Raw genomic sequence first — 21,039 nt, forward strand, 5'->3', positions numbered from 1 at the left:
GTGTTTTTCCTTCTGGCTTACTTCACTCTGTATAATAGGCTCCAGTTTCATCCACCTCATTAGAACTGATTCAAATGTATTCTTTTTAATGGCTGAGTAATACTCCATTGTGTATATGTACAATAGCTTTCTTATCCATTCATCTGCTGATGGGCATCTAGGTTGCTTCCATGTCCTGGCTATTATAAACAGTGCTGCGATGAACATTGGGGTACACGTGTCTCTTTCCCTTCTGGTTTCCTCAGTGTGTATGCCCAGCAGTGGGATTGCTGGATCATAAGGCAGTTCTATTTCCAGTTTTTTTAAGGAATCCCCACACTGTTCTCCATAGTGGCTGTACTCGTTTGCATTCCCATCAACAGTGTAAGAGGGTTCCCTTTTCTCCACACCCTCTCCAGCATTTATTATTTGTAGACTTTTGGATCGCAGCCATTCGGACTGGTGTGATGAGATATTCAAATTGAATCACAGCTTCAGCCATTCTAAATAATCCTATGTGTTTGTTGTATTGGGAGTCTCGAAGCTGGATTCATTCCACTCTTCTCTTACTTTTTCTCAGCCCTAGCCCATCTCTAAGATCTACAGAGAATTGATCTCTTGAGAGCTAGAGCAGTTGGAATACAGAACAAGAGAGGTCAGCTAAGCCTTACAGTAGCCAGCCTCCCCTGTCCCCCATACCCATTGGACTCTCCCTGAGATTGCAACAAATGGTTCCAATAGATGAGCTGCTTCCCAAGACTCTGATGAAAAGCACCCTTGACCCAGAAGGGCCAGAAGTACCCAGGAGCCAATGTCCAGCTTCCTGACTCCCAAAGGATCCAGGAGGTAAGATTTCACTTTCCCTGCCTCTCAGGCAAACAATTCTGAATATTCTCTATACATATCTCTGAGGAATGGCGCCCCAGTTCCCCTCGGAAGTAACCTGCTCATTACAGTACCCCTTATTGGATGTCCTCCTCACTTCCCCAAGCCTCACCTGTGGCTTCCTGGGACCACCTCCCAAATAAACCATTTGTACCCACATCCCTGTCTCAGAATTTGCTTCTGCAGAACTCAAGCTAAGACAGCCAAGATAGTCAATAACTTGTCTTTCACTACTTAATAGCAAAAATGGGAATGCTGCCTCTATTCTCCTGACTTATAGCTCTCTTATGCCACGCTGCCTTTTGTTAGGGAACATTAAGTCAGTGCCTGCCACCTAAAGAGGGGAAGTTGGGGAAAGAGGTGTTTTGTATCATATAATCCTGAGCACCAGACCACAGGTGAAAGATGGATCCTGAGCAGTCACCTTAGACTGGCCAACAGACTCTGAATTAAGGTGGCCTCTCATGAGACCTCCACCTACCAGGAGAGAACTCACATTTGGTTATGATGAAAGGAATCCACCAGCTCCTTTGACTTGGAGTGTTTCTGGTAAAATATACAGAGAAAGTTTCAAAGCAGAGAGTGGCTTAAAGGCAGAGATTTATTCAAGGAGAAAGGAGGAAACAGAAGCCATGGATGGGGCAGGAGACAGAAGTGTCAACAGTTACTCGGCAGCATCAGGGGAGTAGAAAGAGGAAAAGAAGAAAAAGTCTCGGATGCTCCCTGAGTGGATGGCTGTTAGCTGAGTTTCAAGAAGAACTGATGGAGGGGCTATTGCCTCTCAAATGACTCAGTTATTGAGGCTCAATGAAATGTTTTCCTCACTCTCTGACTTTTCAACCAATCAAGTTAAGAGTCTGATCTCATGCTGGACCTTGCAAGTTCATTTTCTAATTTTGTTGTGTGTGTATATATATATATATATATATATATATATATATATATACACTTTAAACATTTCAAAAGTGCTTTTAAAATATTATTTTAAGAATTATACTTTATCCTTTTACATTCATTTTTAAAAAAAGAACATTTACCTTTCTAGCTGTTTCCAATGTCCAGCATCCTCATGAACCTTGTACACAGATGGAAAGACAGTGGACCAAGAAACTTAGAGAAAGTTAAAGAGGGGAACAGCCTGGTCTTGCAGAACAAAACAAGTTTAATAAACTTCATTTTTAAAACTGACCCTGGTGGGGAAAAAAATTCAGGCAACATATGGTATAACAGGAAATGGGGTATATACAAGCATTTGTATGATGAGGGCAATGATTTGCCTTATATGCTGAGAAAAATGTTTTAAAACCAAATACTGTGAGATGCTATTTTATGACAACCTTGGGAAATATACTATGGATTAATGTAAAATGTCATTTTCTATTTCCAGGAAGATTTTTTAAATCTACTACTATTTTAGACTAGGTTTAACTAAGAGGTCTAGAAATCATTACAAAGGACTTTTCCTAATGCAATGACTGGCTATATTAGTCTGCTAGGACTGTCATAAAAAAATCCCATAGACTGAACAACTTAAACAACAGAAATTTGTTTTCTCATAGCTCTGGGAGTGAACAGTCCAGGATTGAGTTGTTGGCTGTTCCAGCTTCTGGTGGGCCCTCCTCCTGCCTTGCAGTAGGAAGCCTTCTTGCTGGGTGCTCACATGTCCTTTCCTCAGTGTATGTGTTCAGAGACAGAAATTGAGATCTTTCTTCCTTTTCCTAAAGGAGCCATTAATCAAACCTAGACTGCATATTAAAAAGCAGACACATCACTTGGCCAACAAAGGTCCATATACTCAAAGCTGTGGTTTTTCCAGTAGTCATGTATGGATATGGAGTTGGACCATGAAGAAGGCTGAGCGTTGAAGAATTGATGCTTTTGAACTGTGGTTCTGGAAAAGACTTTTGAGAGTTCCTTGGACTGCAAGGAAATCAAACCAGTCAATCCTAAAGGAAATGAACCTTGAACATTCATTGGAAGGGCTGATGCTGAAGCTATAATACTTTGGCCACCTGATACAAAGAGCTGACTTATTGGAAAAGACCCTGATGCTGGGGAAGATGGAAGGCAAAAGGAGAAGGGGGAAGTAGAGGATGAGATGGTTAGACAGCATCACCAACATGATGGACATGAATTTGAGCAAATTCTGGGAGATAGTGAAGGACAGACAAACCTGGCATGCTGCAGTCATGAGGTTGCAAAGAGTTGGATGTGACCTAGTGACTGAACAAGAATTGCATTATGAAGGGACCCATCCTCATGGCTTAATATAACCCCAATTACCTCTCAAAGAGCCATCTCCAAATACCATCACACTGACTAGGAAAGGAGTTAAGTAACTGTTTGCCAAACACCATGTACCAATAAGCACTTCATGGGTCTTCCCTGGTGGTCCAGCGGTTAAGACCCCATGCCCCCACTGCAGCTTGATCCCTGGTTGAGAACTAAGAGCCCACATGCCATGTGGTGAGCCCAGAAGATTAAAAAAGAAAAAAGCATTTCAGCAGACTTCCCTGGTGGTCCAGTGGCTAAGACTTTGAGATCCACTGAAGACCCCTGGTCAGATAACTAGATGTCACATGTCACAACTAAAGATCCCATATGCCTCAAGGAAGTTGGAGATGCCGCCTGCTGCAGCTAAGACCTGGTGCAGCCTCATAATTGATAAATACATATTTAAAACAAAGCATATCCGTACTTTATTCCTGCAGTGGGGCTAGGGTGAGTGGCAGAGTATCAGTTCTCTTTGTAATAGAGAACGATGTCAATAAGTTTCTGAGAAAAGAATAAACCATATTTCATCAATATTTTAATATTAACTACACATTGAAATGATTATATTTTGGATATACTGGTTAAATAGATTATTAAAATTGTTTTCACCTTTTTTTCTTCCTTAATGTGACTATTAGAAAATTTAAAGTTATATATGTGGCTCTCATTTATTTCTATCAGACAGTGCTGTTTTAGAGAATTGAGTATGAGCTTGACTTACACAAATAATCAAACACATGTTTATTTAAAGGCCGGAGTTATGAAGATGGGAAATTGCAGCTTGTAAAGCACGGTCTGTCAGAAACTTGAAAATCTAATTTGGCATATAGTGATGCATCTACATATGCTGATAGCGATGGCTAAGGAGAAGAAAAGCCTAATTAGGTATAATCAGAGAGGATTTTCTGAGAAGGAATTAGAGGGAAAAAGAGAATGATAAATTTGCAACAACTATCACACTTACTTATACCCAAACAGCATCCAAAAGTTGAACATTTTTGCTTTTTGTTGATTTGACCCAAATTTCTTAGCTTGGCACTCAGAGTTCTCGACAGTCAGGGCTCTACCTTAGCAACGCATTACTAAGTAGATGAATGGATCTATCACTAAGGCCAAGTGAATCTGTTCGTTGAACAGAAAATAGGTTTTTTGATGTCCTACTTCCAACTGTTCAGGGATGCTATTCCACCCAGCCACAACAGCTTATTTCTACTCTAGGACATCTGTGCAGCTTTCAGATTCCAGCTCAAAAGTCCTATTCTCTACCCACATGGCACAGATAAGCCCACACCAGAGATGCTCCTAGCCCCCAAGATCCTTTAACGTTCATGTGTATCTTCCCTTCTGTACTTGTCACTGTCTGGTTTGTTAGCTGTGGCGCATCCTAGTCAAGTGGCCTCTGACCACATCCTTATTGCTCCATGCTTTACTTTCCTTGTCTGTAAAGTGGGGTGATAACGGCACTCATCTCATAGATGAGCACGGAATGAATGAAAACATGCAAAGTATTTAGAATAGAATCTAATGGATAATAGGGATTAGATAAATTTAGTTGCAACTAGTATCATTATGACTGATATTTATTATGCAGCGCATGCCTATAGGTCTCATTTTTCCATCTCAATTGTAAATTTCTTGAAGGCCAAGAGCAATGTTTTCTTCTTCCTCTTGCAGAAGGTCTTACAAAGAGTTAGAATATAGCAAATATCAGTTGATGACCATAATACCATTTTCATTGGTGCTTTTAAATTTTTAAATTTAAATACTTTCCAAAAACACAAGAGAAGACTCTACACATGGACATCACCAGATGGTCAACACCAAAATCAGACTGATTATATTCTTTGCAGCCATATATGGAGAATCTCTATACAGTCAGCAAAAATAAGACCGGGAGTTGACTGTGGCTCAGATCATGAACTCTTATTGCCACAATTCAGACTGAAATTGAAGAAAGTGGAGAAAACCACTAGACCATTCAGGTATGACCTAAATCAAATCCCTTACGACTATACAGTAGAAGCGAGAAATAGATGTGAGGGACTAGATCTGATAGACAGAATGCCTGAAGAACTATGGATGGAGGTTCCTGACATTGTACAGGAGACAGGGATGAAGATCATCCCCAAGAAAAAGAAATGCAAACAAGTGAAATGGCTGTCTGTGGAGGCCTTACAAATAGCTGTGAAAAGAAGAGAAGCAAAAGCAAAGGAGAAAAGGAAAGATACACCCATCTGAATGCACAGTTCAAAGAATAGCAAGGAGAGATAAGAAAGCCTTCCTCAGTGATCAATGCAAAGAAATAGAGGAGGGAACATTTCATGCAAAGATGGGCTCAATAAAGGACAGAAATGGTAGGGACCTAACAGAAGCAGAAGATATTAAGAAGAGGTGGCAAGAATACACAGATGAACTATACAAAAAAGATCATCATGAGCTAGATAATCACGATGGTGTGATCACTCACCTAAAGCCAGACATCCTGGAATGTGAAGTCAAGTGGGCCTTAGAGTGTATCACTATGAACAAAGCTAGTGGAGGTGATGGAATTCCAGTTGAGCTATTTCAAATCCTAAAAGATGATGCTGTGTAAGTGCTGCACTCAATATGTCAGCAAATTTGGAAAACTCAGCAATGGCCACAGGACTGGAAAAGGTCAGTTTCATTCCAATCCCAAAGAAAGGCAATGCCAAAGAATGCTCAAATTACTGCACAACTGCACTCATCTCAGATGCTAGTAAAGTAATGCTCAAAATTCTCCAGGCCAGGCTTCAGCAATACGTGAACCATGAACTTCCAGATGTTCAAGCTGGTTTTAGAAAAGGCAGAGGAACCAGAGAACAAATTGCCAACATCCACTGGATCATATAAAAAGCAAGAGAGTTCCAGAAAAATATCTATTTCTGCTTTATTGACTATGCCAAAGCCTTTGATTGTGTGGATCACAACAAACTGTGGAAAATCCTGAAAGAGATGGGAATACCATACCACTTGACCTGCCTCTTGAGAAATCTCTGTGCAGGTCAGGAAGCAACAGTTAGAACTGGACATGGAACAACAGACTGGTTCCAAATAGGAAAAGGAGTACGTCAAGGCTGTATGTTGTCACCTTGCTTATTTAACTTATATGCAGAGTACATGATGAGAAACGCTGGGCTGGATGAAGCAAAAGCTGGAATCAAGATTGCTGGGAGAAATATTAATAACCTCAGTTATGCAGATGACATCACCTTTTGGCAGAAAGTGAAGAGGAACTAAAAAGCCTCTTGATGAAAGTGAAAGAGGAGAGTGAAAAAGTTGGCCTAAAGCTCAACATTCAGAAAACTAAGATCATGGCATCTGGTCCCATCACTTCATGGGAAATAGATGGGGAAACAGTGGAAACAGTGGCTGACTTTATTTTGGGGGGCTCCAAAATCACTGTGGATGGTGATTGCAGCCATGAAATTAAAAGACGCTTACTCCTTGGAAGGAAAGCTATGTCCAACCTAGACAGCAAATTAAAAAGCAGAGACATTACTTTGTCAACAAAGGTCCATCTAGTCAAAGCTATGGTTTTTCCAGTGGTCATGTATGGATGTGAGAGTTGGACTATAAACAAAGCTGAGCACCAAGGAATTGATGCTTTTGAATGGTGGTGTTGGAGAAGACTCTTGAGAGTCCCTTTGAGTGCAAGGAGATCCAACCAGTCCATCCTAAAGGAGATCAGTCCTGGGTGTTCATTGGAAGGACTGATGTTGAAGCTGAAACTCCAATATTTTGGCCACCTGATGCGAAGGGCTGACTCATTTCAAAAGTCCATGATGTTGGGAAAGATTGAAGGCAGGAGGAAAAGGGGATGACAGAGGATGAGATGGTTGGATGGCATCACCAACTCAATGGACATGAGTTTGGGTAAAGTCTGGGAGTTGGTGATGGACAGGGAGGCCTGGTGTGCTGCAGTCCATGGGGTCACAAAGAATCGGACACGACTGAGCGACTGAACTGAACTGAGCTGTACTGAAATATATTTTAATTGGCACTTTCTGAAGGCCAGACTTTGTATGACTCACTAGAAGATAAGATGATGGACAATGTACATGTTGTCCTCCTTCCATGGAAACTGAGTTATAGCAGAGGGAGCTGGGAAAAAGTAAGGATGCCAAAGAAAAGAGAGGTGTCCACAGTTACAGATTACTGTAAGTGTTATGGATTAATTACAAGGGGCTCGGACAGCCATTGAGTGGAGGAGCCGCTATACCTAAAAAGTTGGTCAGAAAAGGCTGTGATGAGATGGAGCCATACTGGGGGCAAGAGGGTTCTGTAAGCTAAGAATGGAGAGGCAGGTGTAGTCGGTAATGTTACATCTTATATGTTGTAGTTATGTTTGCATTTAACTTTGGGGGAAACATGAAAGTATTACAAGAATTCAAGAAGCAGTGGGTTCATTTTGCTTTGCTTGGGAATGTCAGTTGGCCCTAGGGTCTTTTACTTTCTTCCATCTCCACTCATCCTTTCCCCTCCTATGTAACAGTTCTCTCTCTGAACCACGCTTCCTACCCTACGGTTTGCCTTTTTTTCATCAAGTAAAAAGAAACTCACTATGGTTCATATGGTGACCATATGCCCTGAATTTTTTTTTATTCAAGTAGAGTTGATTTACCATGTTGTGTTAGTTTCAGATGTACAGGATGTACAAGCACAGTGATTCAGATCTCTCTCTTTCTCTCTCTCTCTCTCTATATATATATATATACAAGCCACTTTTTTCAGATTCTTTTCTCTTATAGGTTATTAAAAATACTGCATCTAGTTCCCTGTGCTATATAGTAGGTCCTTGCTGGTTATCTATTTTGTATATATTGGGCTTCCCTGGTGGCTCTGATGGTAAAACATTCGCCTGCAATGCAGGAGACCTGGGTTCAGTCCCTGGGTCGGGGTGATCCCCTGGAGAAGGGAATGGCTACCCACTCCCGTATCCTTGCCTAGAGAATTCTATGCACAGAGGAGCCTGGAGGCCTACATTCCACGAGGTCGCTAAATATTGGACATGACTGAGTGACTAACACACTCATGCACAAGCATGTTAATACCAGCCTCTTAATGCTCTGACTTTTTAAGTATAATTCTAACTGCCAAGATTCTATTGTATCTTATCAGATCACATAATATGATTCCTCAAAGGAAAAAAGATAAAAATATTTTTCCTTCTGAGCATGGACCATCACCTCCTTCTGCAATGCAGGAGATGCGGGTTCAATCCCTCAGGGAGATGCCCTGGAGGAGGAAATGGCAGCCCACTCCAGTATTCTTGGGAGGACAATCTCATGGACAGTCTTCGAGTAGGTTACAGTCCATGGGGTTGCAAAGAGTCAGACACGGCTGAGCACCTGAGCGCACACACTGAATGAACATTTAGTAATGACTCTGCCTCAGAATGTGGTTGGCATCGAAAACATTTATGGATAGTTTAGGTAAGCTGAAGCAATCTAACAGTTATTGAAAAACATGTCTCTTGAAAGACTTAGATCTTTATGAGTCTCCCAATATCACAAAACCATTATAAATCATAGCACAAGCTGGGAGAAATGTTGTCCTTGCAGATTCATGCTGGGTCTAAAACAGTGTCTGAGTGTATGTACATGCGTGTGGTTTTGTGTATCCATAGATGTGTATGTTGAGTCTTACTGTGCTTGCTGGATGAGAAAGAAAGCTAACTGTTAAATGAAAGAGAAAAGTTTCAGCTAAATGCTATCAATGTTTGTTAGGAGACCTTGTCTTTATACTTGATTAAAAAGATATTTCAGTCTTTGCCACTGGCTAGTCAGTTATTCTTTTTTTTTTGTCTTAATAAAGCAGCAGTTCTGAGACATTCTCTGCCTCTCTCTCAGTAAATATCCCCACCTTGGGAACAGTGGCAGAAAGGACAGATGACAACGAAACGTCATTCGGGATGAGGCAGATACACATTTTTGCTCATGGAATCTACTGTCAAAAACTGAGGCTACATTTTCTGAAATGAGAGAATATTCCTTCAAAAACACTGTGTTGCCATGAATTTAGGAAACTCAAGCTCCATTTTTCAAGTTATTTTACTAGTGTTTATCTTTCATTATAATAATGATTGCAATTTATCAAAAGCAAAACTTTATATGGTTTAATTCTTCTGGATAGGATATGAGATTGTTTCCTAAACTATAATTGGTTGGATTAAAATGGTTTATATATGAAAAAAAAGGACAAACAAAACAATGTAAAAAAACCTATTTGGTCAATTAAAATGAGAAATGCTACATGCTTCAGTCTATCCTGAGTTTCTCAATGCATGTCAGCATGTTGAAGGCTCTGAAAAGACCTCCAGTGTTGAAACAACCTTGTCTAAATTTGTGGTTTCTAGACTGTTTTGACTGCTGAATGTCTGACTGTTTGTGACCCCGTGGACTGTAACCCACCAGGCTCCTCTGTCCATGGAGTTCTCCAGGCAAGAATAGCTTTTATAATTTACTAACACTTATTAACATCCTAAATGTCCATCCACAGGTGAATGGATAAAGATGTGGTACACACACACACACAGAGTGGAACACCGCCCAGCCATAGAAAGAATGAAGGAAAGCCACTGGCAGCAACGTGCAAGGACAAATACTAAGAAGTCAGAAAGAGGAAGACAAACGCCATCTGATACCACTTGTATGCGGAATTTGTAATAGTACACCAATGGACTTATCTACAAAGTAGAAACAGACCCACAGATGTAGAGAACAGTCGTGGCTGCCAAGCAGGAGGGGGCCTGGGAGAGGGATGGAGTTTGAGATTCGCAGATGAAATCGTAGAATGGATTGCCAATGTCCTACGCTACAGCAGGGCAACTATATTCAATATCCCGTGACAAACCATAATGGCAAAGAATAGAAAAACAAATTGTATATATATATATAAAACTGAATTACTTTGTTGTATGACAGAAATTAACACATGTTGTAAATCAGCTATACTTCGATAAAGAATACACAGAAAAGAAAAATAGACTGCTCTTAGCAGATGCTCTTGATTTATTCAGACTGTCTAGGAATATACCTTTTATGGTTTATCTTAAGGAGGTACTCCAAATATTATTTTTTAAACTAATTAACAAGAAAGTGACAAGATAGAAAAAAGTATACTCCAAGAATAGTACATTTTTATGAGTCAAAGTTCAACAAAAATGCTTGAATATGTGTGAGTGATATCATGATTTTGATTTGTTGACAGAAAAGACTGCATTTTTGGTGGGACGAGCACACGTTTTGGTTCCTCTGGTCCCGGTGTGATTGCTTGTCTTGGTATAATTATTAACAGCACCCTCATCACTCCCAAGAGTGTGCTTGTTGTAAAGATCTATGATTACCCTTATTAGGCCATGTTGACAAAAGCATCCTAAAATATGGATGTACAGACCTTCCATTTTAGATTTTTTTTTTTTTTTTTTTGGTAAAAGACTAAAACACAGAGTAAGTAGAAGCAGCCACAGAAGGAACAAAGGGAGACTCTACGAGTGGCATTCAATCCAGGTTACCCAGCTATCAAATCCTTCTTGGTGAATGGGGGCTAGAGAGAGAGTTTGAAGTGTTCCTGCCTGTCTGCCTCGCTTACTCCAGTTGTTTTCAATATTCAACAGGTCCCTGCCAGGATGATGGACCAGAGCACGTTCACCTTGATGAGGAGGGACTGAGCCACAGCTGTAGCTATGTATTTTGACTATCAACTGCAGTTGAGCTTCTTTAACTTTATACAGGTCAATAGATCTGGTGAGGATGCAATGAGATATAGGAGTCCTATTTGGAGTAGTTAGAATTCTAAAGCCAACACATACACTTAATAACAGTGATTGTTAAAAAAAAAAAAAGTCAACACCTGCTGAAAGTTTACCATGTTTGAGCAGCTGTTACAAGCACTTTTAGTTTTCACAACTCTGTGATATAAATACTATTATTATCCCCATTTTACAGGGGAGAAAACTGAGGCACAACCTAAAAAGGTTACCCAAGGGTGGCGATGTGAATCCAAAATAAACGTATTTGGCTTATAAGGCTACATGACTTGCCCCAAAGAGCTTAAAAACTAGGCCAGTGAATCTGAAAATAGATTACAGGGATGCTTGTCTTAATTCAGACCCATTAGGAGCAACAGTTTGATCCAAAATTGTGTCTTGGACAGTTAATTTCCATGACCTAGTCTGGGATAATTTTGTTTCCAAGCCTCACTCACCAGATCTTTAGAATACACCCAAGAGATCACATGAGTGAATTGACTGCTATAAATATAGAATTACAGTCACACTTAATTTGTAAGAGAAAAAAACATACATGAAAATGTGATTGGATGGCAACTGTTACTTGCCTTCCAATTGCTGTATGTATTTTAAATTATGTGTATATTAAAATATAAGTATATTTTTAAACTATACCAAATGGGAGATAAATAAAATTTAAATACCAAAAAGTAGATAAGTGTTTTTATCTACTTTGACCAATTTTAACCTGATTTTAAACATATTTAATCAAAGCATTTGAAGTGCTTATCTGAAAAGCCTTATCATAAATTAGGCATAAATAACTAGCCTCACTCATTGGAAATAATCTATATACATTCACCATCTAGAAGTTTATCTTGTTCTCTTACAGGATAAGGGTATCCAAGTCTGAAAGTGCAACAAGGAAGTCCATGGCTTGAATTTTTGTGTTCTTACAACATTTAGGGAAAATTCACTTCTTCAAACAGGAGGTTCTGAAAGGGAACTTGCTCTAATAAGAGCCTTAATAGTAACAATCATTCTGGGAAAGTGGCCATGACATTAGGAGAATTATAAGTGGCCCTTGTCTGTGATAGGTTCTATATCCAATATTGAGGACCTACTATGCACAGGTCACTGTATTGGTCCTGAAACATGAAAGTGAATGAGATCTGATATCTGATTTCAAGATATTTACATACTAGTGAGTTGGATATGTCATGTATATTATATAGATATAAGGCACATGATAATTTTTATACAGATTTACAAGAAACAGGAGAAAAGACAGTTCCCTCTTGTATGAGATGAAATGTAATAGGGAGAGGAGAAATCAAGAAAGATGAAAATGTGGATCTCCTCCTCTCCCTCCACCAACTGCCCTGCATTATATGAATTGATTCCTGTCCTTGAAGTGTTGGCTCAGATAATCTGATGGAAATCAGGGAAGGACAGAGGGAGGGGGGAGAGAAAGAGTAAGACAGGAAGGGAACAGTGAAGTGCGAGACTAAGGTAAGATACTGGGAGTGAATCCTGGATGAGCACATGTAGCAGAATGTGGTGGAATACAGCAGGCCAGTGAGGTTTGGAGGATGACGGGTAAGTGAGCTGGGCTGCAGAGCAGGGTCCCTGTGGGGTATGAGGGAGCATAAACCAGACCATACAGAAAGAGGTCTGAGCTTCATATCTGGTGGAGTCCATAGCCGAAGGTGTCTGTGTCCTCATTCCTGAGTAAGATGGTCACTCAGCTTGGGACCAAGGCCATGATGAGGGTCAGGGCTGTGACGTGGGCCAAACAGGCTGGTCTCTGCGGTCGCCTTAGCCTCAGCACCCTGCTAGCCTAGCCTGGGCCCTATTTCCCCACGCGCCCTCCCACCACGTCCTACTTCCCGCAGGCACGGATATCCCTTTCTCCAGAAGCACGATTTGCAAAGCAGCATGGTGGCATTGAAGAAGCCTGGGTTTGGGGTTCAGGCAGATTTGGTTTCCAAATTCTGACTACCTTTTGGGTAACTGGACCAGTCACTCAAACTTTCTGAGCCTCAGCTACCTGCAAAATCAGAATAGTAATATTGACATCTTAAATGTCATGAGTTATTACTTTATACCCACTGAACAGGCGAAAATTAGGAATAACAAGAATAATGATTGCTGATAGAAATACTAATTGTTATAGTCTTCTGAGAAAGCCCTTTGGCAATATCTATTAAAAACTTATACTCCTCAAGGGAGAATGCATGATTTGGAATTTTTCCCATGCAAATAAAAGCACTTCTTGTAAAGACATATGGGCAAAGACATCTATTGCAGCATTGTGTGTATGGCAATAAAGTGGGAAGAAAGTGCTTGCTCATCATAGGATAATGGTCGAATAAACTATAGTGTATCCAAGCTATGGATTACACTTGAGCTTTAAAATGGATGAATTAGATTTACACAAAGACTACAAGCAGTTTCCACAGTTTTGCTGTCTGTAACAAGTGCCTAGAATATGACGTATTTTTTAGAAAATAAGCACATATATTTAACAATGGCTAAAAATTTTGTGCCTTCTACTGTGTATCCGACATTCTTTGACATGTTTAAGGGGGTTGACTTGTTTTAATGTTCAATATCCTATGATGGAGGTGTCATCATTCCCATTTTACATATGAGGAAACTGAGGTGCACAGAGATTAAATAATTTGTCCTAATTATTTAGAGAGGAGAGCTGGAATCTGGACTCTGGGAGTTGAGTTCAGAGACTAGATTCTTAATCAGCATGCTTTACCCTCTGAATATCTGGAAAGTGGGAAGTTAGCAAATAAGATAAAAGGAAAATGATATTAGAATCACACATTATATAATTGATTTATACAAAATTTTACGTGGTTGCAAATATTCAGAAAGTGATGCGTGAAGAAATGGCCCTCAGAATGCAAATGGTAGTTGTCTCAAGAGGCTGTGACTACATATGTGGTTTTATTCTTTTTTTTTAAGTCTTAACTCTTTATTTTTTAAATTTATTTTCAATTGGAGGATAATTGCTTTACAATGTTTATTGGTCATGTGTTTTCACTCTATTCCTTAAACACTCCCATTAATTATTTGAATTTTCTATAATGAACATATATTACTTAAAAAATCAAAAAAAGGAACACATTTTATTCATTGTAAAAAAAAATTAAGATTTGTATGCATTTTTTCATTTATTTGAATTTCCTTACAGGAATGATCATGAACATTTACCAAGTTAAAAGAATGTTCCTGGCTAGTATAGAATTTAAAACTGAAACCAAAGAAATGACTCAAAATGGAGCCTGGGTAAGTAAATTATAGACTTTTGCTCATTGGAATTATTAATACAATTAAATGATATTAGACTATCAAAAGACATGGAAAAAATTTCACAATCTTGCTATATTTAAAAGACAACTTCAAAATGGTATGCATTGCAGAATGCTCCCCAAAAAAAACACTTAATATATATATATATATATATAATATATATTTATATGGTAAATATATATATATGTATGTGGTAGCCTAGAAAAAGACTGGAAGTTTATATACTAGCATACTAATATGTTTATCTCTCGGGATTGACATTATGAGTGATTTTTTTTTTTTTTTTTTTTGCTATTTTTTCATTGAATAAACACACATTACTTTTAAAATAAGAAGATAAAGGTAAGCAATAAAAAATATCTTAATCTTTTCCCTGGTAAATCAACCCAAAGTCAAGATTTTATCCTGAGGAACTGATCATAGATACACATCCAGATTTATCTAAAATATAAATACTGCATTTCTGTATTATTTATAACAGAGAGATTGTAAATAACTAAATAATCTAACATTAGGACACTGGCTATGTAAATTATGGGACAACCATATGATGAAATATTATGCCTCCAATAAAAAGTATGCCTAAAGACATGGGAAAATGTTCAGGGTATGTCGCTAACTGAAAAACAAACTTTTTGTTTTTACAATTTAATCTCTGGAATGAAAATGATTATATGCTTTTGCTACCTTTTATACTTTTCTGCATTCAAAAATACTTTTCAATAAATATGCATTATGCTTTCCAGTAGAAAAATAAGTGCTAAAACATATGGAATAAGATACTATCATTTTTGAGGGTTATGTAAGATCATGTGAGTATCTGCCATGGGAGTTAATATTGTTAAAGTAGTTCTTTTCTCTCCAACCCCCATGCACACCTTTCTTTCTCTCCTTTCTCTCAGGTTACCTTTTTGCAAAATGAATAATAGATTGTACAGAAATGTAAAGCACCGCAGCAATACGTGAACTATGAACATCCAGATGTTCAGGCTGGTTTTAGAAAAGGCAGAGGAACCAGAGATCAAATTGCCAACATCCGCTGGATCATCAAAAAAGCAAGAGAGTTCCAGAAAAGCATCTATTTCTGCTTTATTGACTATGCCAAAGCCTTTGTGTGGATCACAATAAACTGTGGAAAATTCTGAAAGAGATGGGAATACCAGACCACCTGACCTGCCTCTTGAGAAACCTGTATTCAGGTCAGGAAGCAACAGTTAGAACTGGACATGGAACAACAGACTGGTTCCAAATACAGAAAGGAGTATGTCAAGGCTGTATATTGTCACCCTGCTTATTTAACTTATATGCAGAGTACATCATGAGAAATGCTGGGCTGGATGAAGCACAAGCTGGAATCAAGATTGCTGGGAGAAATATCAATAACCTCAGATATGCAGATGACACCACCCTTATGGCAGAAAGTGAAGAGGAACTAAAAAGCCTCTTGATGAAAGTGAAAGAGGAGAGTGAAAAAGTTGGCTTAAAACTCAACATTCAGAAAACTAAGATCATGGCATCTGGTCCCATCACTTCATGGGAAATAGATGGGGAAACAGTGGAAACAGTGTCAAACTTTATTTTTTGGGGGCTCCAAAATCACTGCAGATGGTGACTGCAGCCATGAACTTAAAAGATGCTTACTCCTTGGAAGGAAAGTTATGACCAACCTAGATAGCATATACAAAAGCAGAGACATTACTTTGCCAACAAAAGTCCGTCTAGTCAAGGCTGTGGTTTTTCCAGTGGTCATGTATGAATGTGAGAGTTAGACTGTGAAGAAAGCTGAGTGCCGAAGAACTGATGCTTTTGAACTGTGGTGTTGGAGAAGACTCTTGCGCATCCCTTGGACTTCAAGGAGATCCAACCAATCCATTCTAAAGGAGATCAGTCCTGGCTCTTCTTTGGAAAGAAGAAGTATTGGAGCTGAAACTCCAATACTTTGGCCATCTCATGCGAAGAGTTGACTCATTGGAAAAGACTCTGATGTTGGGAGGGATTGGGGGCAGGAGGAGAAGGGGATGACAGAGGATGAGATGGCTGGATGGCATCACTGACTTGATGGACAGGAGTTTGTGTGAACTCTGGGAGTTGGTGATGGACAGGGAGGGCTGGCGTGCTGCAATTCATGGGGTCACAAAGAGTTGGACACAACTGAGCGACTGAACTGAACTGAACTGCGTCCAGGTGACACTCCATTTGTCTTAGCTCCTTCCTCTTCACTGAACTACCAGAGGGCAATGGCTCTCATTCCACACTTCAGACTCTTACCATTCAATAGTGATAGCCCAGAGGTGTCGTGGTGTCTACAGACCTCCATCGGTGCATATCTAGGGCAGGGGAACAGCTCTGTCCCACTGTGGTAGGTCATGGGGAGGATGCTAAGCAGGGCGAGAATGGATTCCAAGAACAGGGAAAGGACTAAGAAAATCAGATGAGCGAAGTCTGAGGGGAGCTTCATGGGTGGCCCAGTGTATTGTTTCTCTCCAACATGTAGACAAGGAATAGAAACAGATTCTGGAGGCTTACAGCTACTCGTGGTTGGGAGCATTTATGCTCATCTCTTGGGCTTCCCTTGTGGCTCAGCTGGTAAAGAATCCGTCTGCAATGCAGGAGACCTGGGTTCGAACCCTGGGTTGGGAAGATACCCTGGAGAAGGAAAAGGCTACCCACTCCGGTATTCTGGCCTGGAGAATTCCATGCAGTCCATGGGGTCCATGGGGTCACAAAGAGTTGGACACGACTGAGCGACTTTCACTTCACTTAACTTCACTTGCTCATCCCTGAATCCAATTCCTCACCCATAACCCAATCCTTTCTCTGCTGTCTTCTTTGGCAAGTTTGACTCTTTCTCAAGCCTTCCCCCATCCTATGGAAATTCTGACCGCTAGGAGGCCTGAAACTAGATTCAATGTTAAGGCGTCCTTTGCCAAGTGACATCCACTTAATAAACAGCAGACAGCAATTATGTGACTTACTCAGAGCTCCGAAGGAATTCGACCTCGAGTGTGTGTGCACCTGAGCATTAGTTGATTTTGTTCATATGATGAGCATATGGTTTAGTCTAGCTGACCTTCAAATTCAAAGTGGTACTGATTAAGATATAAGATGGGCTTCCCAGGTGGTTCAATGGTAAAAGAATCCACTTGCCAATGAAGGAGATACCAGTTTGATCCCTGGGTTGGGAAGATCCCCTGGAGAAGGAAATGACAACCTACTCCAGTATTCTTGCTGGAGAATCCCATGGACAGAGGAGCCTAGCGAGTTACAGTCCATGGGGTCACAAAGAGTGGGACACGACTTAGTGACTAAACAACAACAAAAAGAAATAAGATAGGGGAATCAAGATGTGTTTAAACAGCATTTTTCCCCCTAATAAGGTGCCTTAACCTTGGCTACAAGTGAGGATGATCTATTAAGAGTTAACAGAACAGAGAACTCTCCTTGAGTTAAGCAGACTGACTATATATTAAATAATGATGACAATGATGTAGCAATTTCAACCAGAGTACTTGATATTCCTAATGCTCATTTTAATCCTGGGTTTACACTCCCCTTCATCTGATTGCTTCTATATTTGCTAACTTAAATAGCCTTAACATTTGTACTCTTGGGTTTGCATTTAAGGATTTAAATTGTAAACTACCGTTAAATCAATCACTGGAATATTTTTACCAGTAGAGAAAGAAATCTGCCAATAGACAAGTGCGTGCCCCGTTTTATAAATGACCTCAGAGCTCCTATCAACTGACAGATATTTTCTCAGGTTTCTCTAACTTGGAGTTCATTTCTATTCAGTCCTGGCTGTTGCATCCACCCCGTATGGATGAATTATTCATCTGTATTCCTCCTCCTCACGTCTCATCCTCCCAGCTCAACCACTGCCCACCCAGGGGCTGGGATGAGTCCCTGGGAACAGGTGTCCTCCGTCTGGAACTCAGACTCTAGCTCTTGATCTATGAGTTGTACCTCCTTCTGTTAGTGGTTTGGATGGTTAGCAGCTACACAGGGTAAATGGGCAATAAGTATCCATTCTCAGAACCTGGTGGGAAATGTGGCTAGAATACTTGAACAAAATCACAGACCTAGAAGACATCCCCAAAGATGTTTCCTCTTGAAAATATTCTGCTTCCACATACCTGTTTTAATTAAAAAAAGAAAATCTTGTCTTCCAAACCAAGTGACATTAGCCTGCTCAGTTTTTTGTTTATTTTTAGTCCTTGCACTCTAAGACATTGAGGTTCCTGTGGGAGCCAAAATTATAACAAATATAAAGCCAGCCAACCAATAAGCCAAGCTAAAAATAACTGACGAGGCTCAAAATTTCTGAGAATTATATTGGAAAGGATACTAAAAAAAAGGCCAGTCCATAATATTGGTGATTCCAAGACCTAAGAAGAAGATGCTGGGTTAGAAGCAAAGCCTAGAAACAAAGACAAGAGCAGGGGCTCCTTGAGAACCTATGGTCAGCAAAATGCTCGGCACTTAAACTGGAGAGTGTAATAAGCATTTTTATAAGCAGTGTTATAGCTGCAGAGATCATAAATAGCCCAGACATCACCAAGGAGATATATTTCTGCATGTAACATGACGGTGAGTATTTGAAATGAATTCTCAACACATATGAATGCCTTTTAACCTCATCACGACCTCAATCTTGGAGGATCTCAATGGCAAATTCATTTCTTTTTTTTTCATTCTAAGCCATGTCTCTATCAATCAAGCTAAACTATGTAATATTTCCAAAACTTGCAGTTCTATAAGCAATAGACGCTTAGTCTAAGCATTGGAATGATAATCAGTTAAAATAGTGGTCTTCCATAAATACCTGCTATTTCAGAAAAAAGGTAAAAATCATAACCTGTATATTCTAATTTTAATGGAAACTGGGTCACATGTAAATGTGCACTTCAAAATTCTTTTCCTTAGAAATAGGGGTTAATGGATATTAACAATTTCAGTAAAAGAATCCCCCAAACTTCACATTCGGTCTTATTAGGAACTGGCATTTGTGATACATTTCAGAACTCACCGGAGTTACAACCATTAAAAGTTTCGTGTAAAAAAAGAAACATGTAAAAGTGTTCTGAGAATCTGATCCTGGCATGAGCAATTAATGACGTGAGATCCTAAAAGCATGAAGAAACATCGCGGTGTGTTTCTGTAAAGGTGTGACATCTCCAAACCAAACAACTCCACAGGAAGTATCTCAGTTTGGAGCACTTAAATTAGACTATTTCTCTTGTTTCCTAAAACTCTCCTATTCTACTTCAAGACATTAAAAATTTTTTTATCACAGGCTGAATGATTGGGAGGGCTTTTCAGGTGGCTTGGTAGTAAAGAATCTGCTTGCCAATGCGGGAGATGTAGGAGACACAGGGAGATACAGAGGATGGGGCTCGATTCCCAGTTGGGGAACTAAGACCCCACATGCCGCAGAGCGACTAAGCCTGTGCACCGCCAGAGAAGCCCCACACACACAACAGATAGAAGAAGCCCACGTGGTGTAAAGAAAGCCGAGCACAAAAAACCCAAAAAACAAACATAAAACAACAAGCAAAAAACACATATTTGAATAGTATAAAGGGAGATGCCAAGGGAGTCATTAAAAAAAGAGAAAAGACAAGGAACAAGAAAAAAGACCAGCAAAAGCAACAGAACAGTGGGTGTTGTCTTGGTCCACAGGATCCCCCTTCAGGAAGGAAGAGCTTCCTCTTCTAGTCATAGGCGGCCCTCATCCCTTCTCAAGCTTCTAGGATCATCTGAACAGAAGAGAGAGGCTTCATCCAAGACCACAGCCCCTTCCCCTGGCAGCCAGTGACAGGTGACTCCTCAGTGGGAGCTTTTAAGAGCCAGACTCCCACACCCCAGCTGGACGTCTCAGAACCGTCACGCCATCTTCAGCCTGGCTGCGGCTTCGGTTGAGAACGCCTTGCAGTTCAATTTCTTTATCCAGTTTTGCATGCTTTCCTTTCATGAGTGTTGATTCCAAGAGCCCTCCCTAATAAAGGTTAGCTCCCTAGTCTCCTGGGGAACCCACTCTGCGTAGGCACCAGGGGAACAGTTTGCACAATGGGCATGTATTGCTGTATTTTGGGAGGTAATTCTCCATTCTATGGAGGAGAAAACTGAACCACAGAGAAGTGAACTGCCTGTGATGACATATTAATTCCTTGCTAAGTACTAGAGTTCCTTATGAAAGGCTACATACATTGCTAGTGCCAGAGACAGGATCTAGGCCTCAAGCATCTGGCCCCAGAGCTCACAGTCTTAGCAACTAACCTTCCTACACAGGATGTCTCACTAATAAAAACCATTTACAGGCAACATGAGATGAAATAAATCATGTAAACAGTTGAGTGTTATTTTTAAGACAACTTTGATTTTCTAAATATTGATTCCAGGACTGCCTGCCAAGTCGCTTCAGTTGTGTCTGACTCTGTGCGACCCCATGGACTGCAGCCTACCAGGCTTCTCTGTCCATGGGATTCTCCAGGCAAGAACACTGGAGTGGGTTGCCATTTCCTTCTCCAATGCATGAAAGTGGAAAGTGAAAGTGAAGTCGCTCAGTCATGTCCGACTCTTAGTGACCCCATGGACTGCAGCCTACCAGGCTTCTCCGTCCATGGGATTTTCCGGGCAACAGTACTGGAGTGGGGTGCCATTGCCTTCTCCGATTCCAGGACTAGCTAATACCAATCTTACACGCAGATACATTTTCTTATCACTCCAAACTGAAGAAATGCATTCAGCATATAAATCTAAAAGTTCCAAGGAGGTCATATGGTTTAGCAGACGCCCATTTGTACAACAATCTCATCTACCAT

The 21,039-nt window shown here is 40.1% G+C and overlaps 1 protein-coding gene across 1 annotated transcript in view; it reads right to left on the bottom strand.

Moving 5' to 3' along the window:
* The window catches only part of MACROD2 (mono-ADP ribosylhydrolase 2), a 2,305,531-nt gene that overhangs the window by 108,011 nt on the left and 2,176,481 nt on the right, over window positions 1–21,039 (bottom strand). The window lies entirely within an intron of this gene.

The sequence above is a fragment of the Bos mutus genome, chromosome 13 (genome assembly GCF_027580195.1).
Source record: "Bos mutus isolate GX-2022 chromosome 13, NWIPB_WYAK_1.1, whole genome shotgun sequence".
In the NCBI taxonomy this organism is placed as follows: domain Eukaryota; kingdom Metazoa; phylum Chordata; class Mammalia; order Artiodactyla; family Bovidae; genus Bos; species Bos mutus.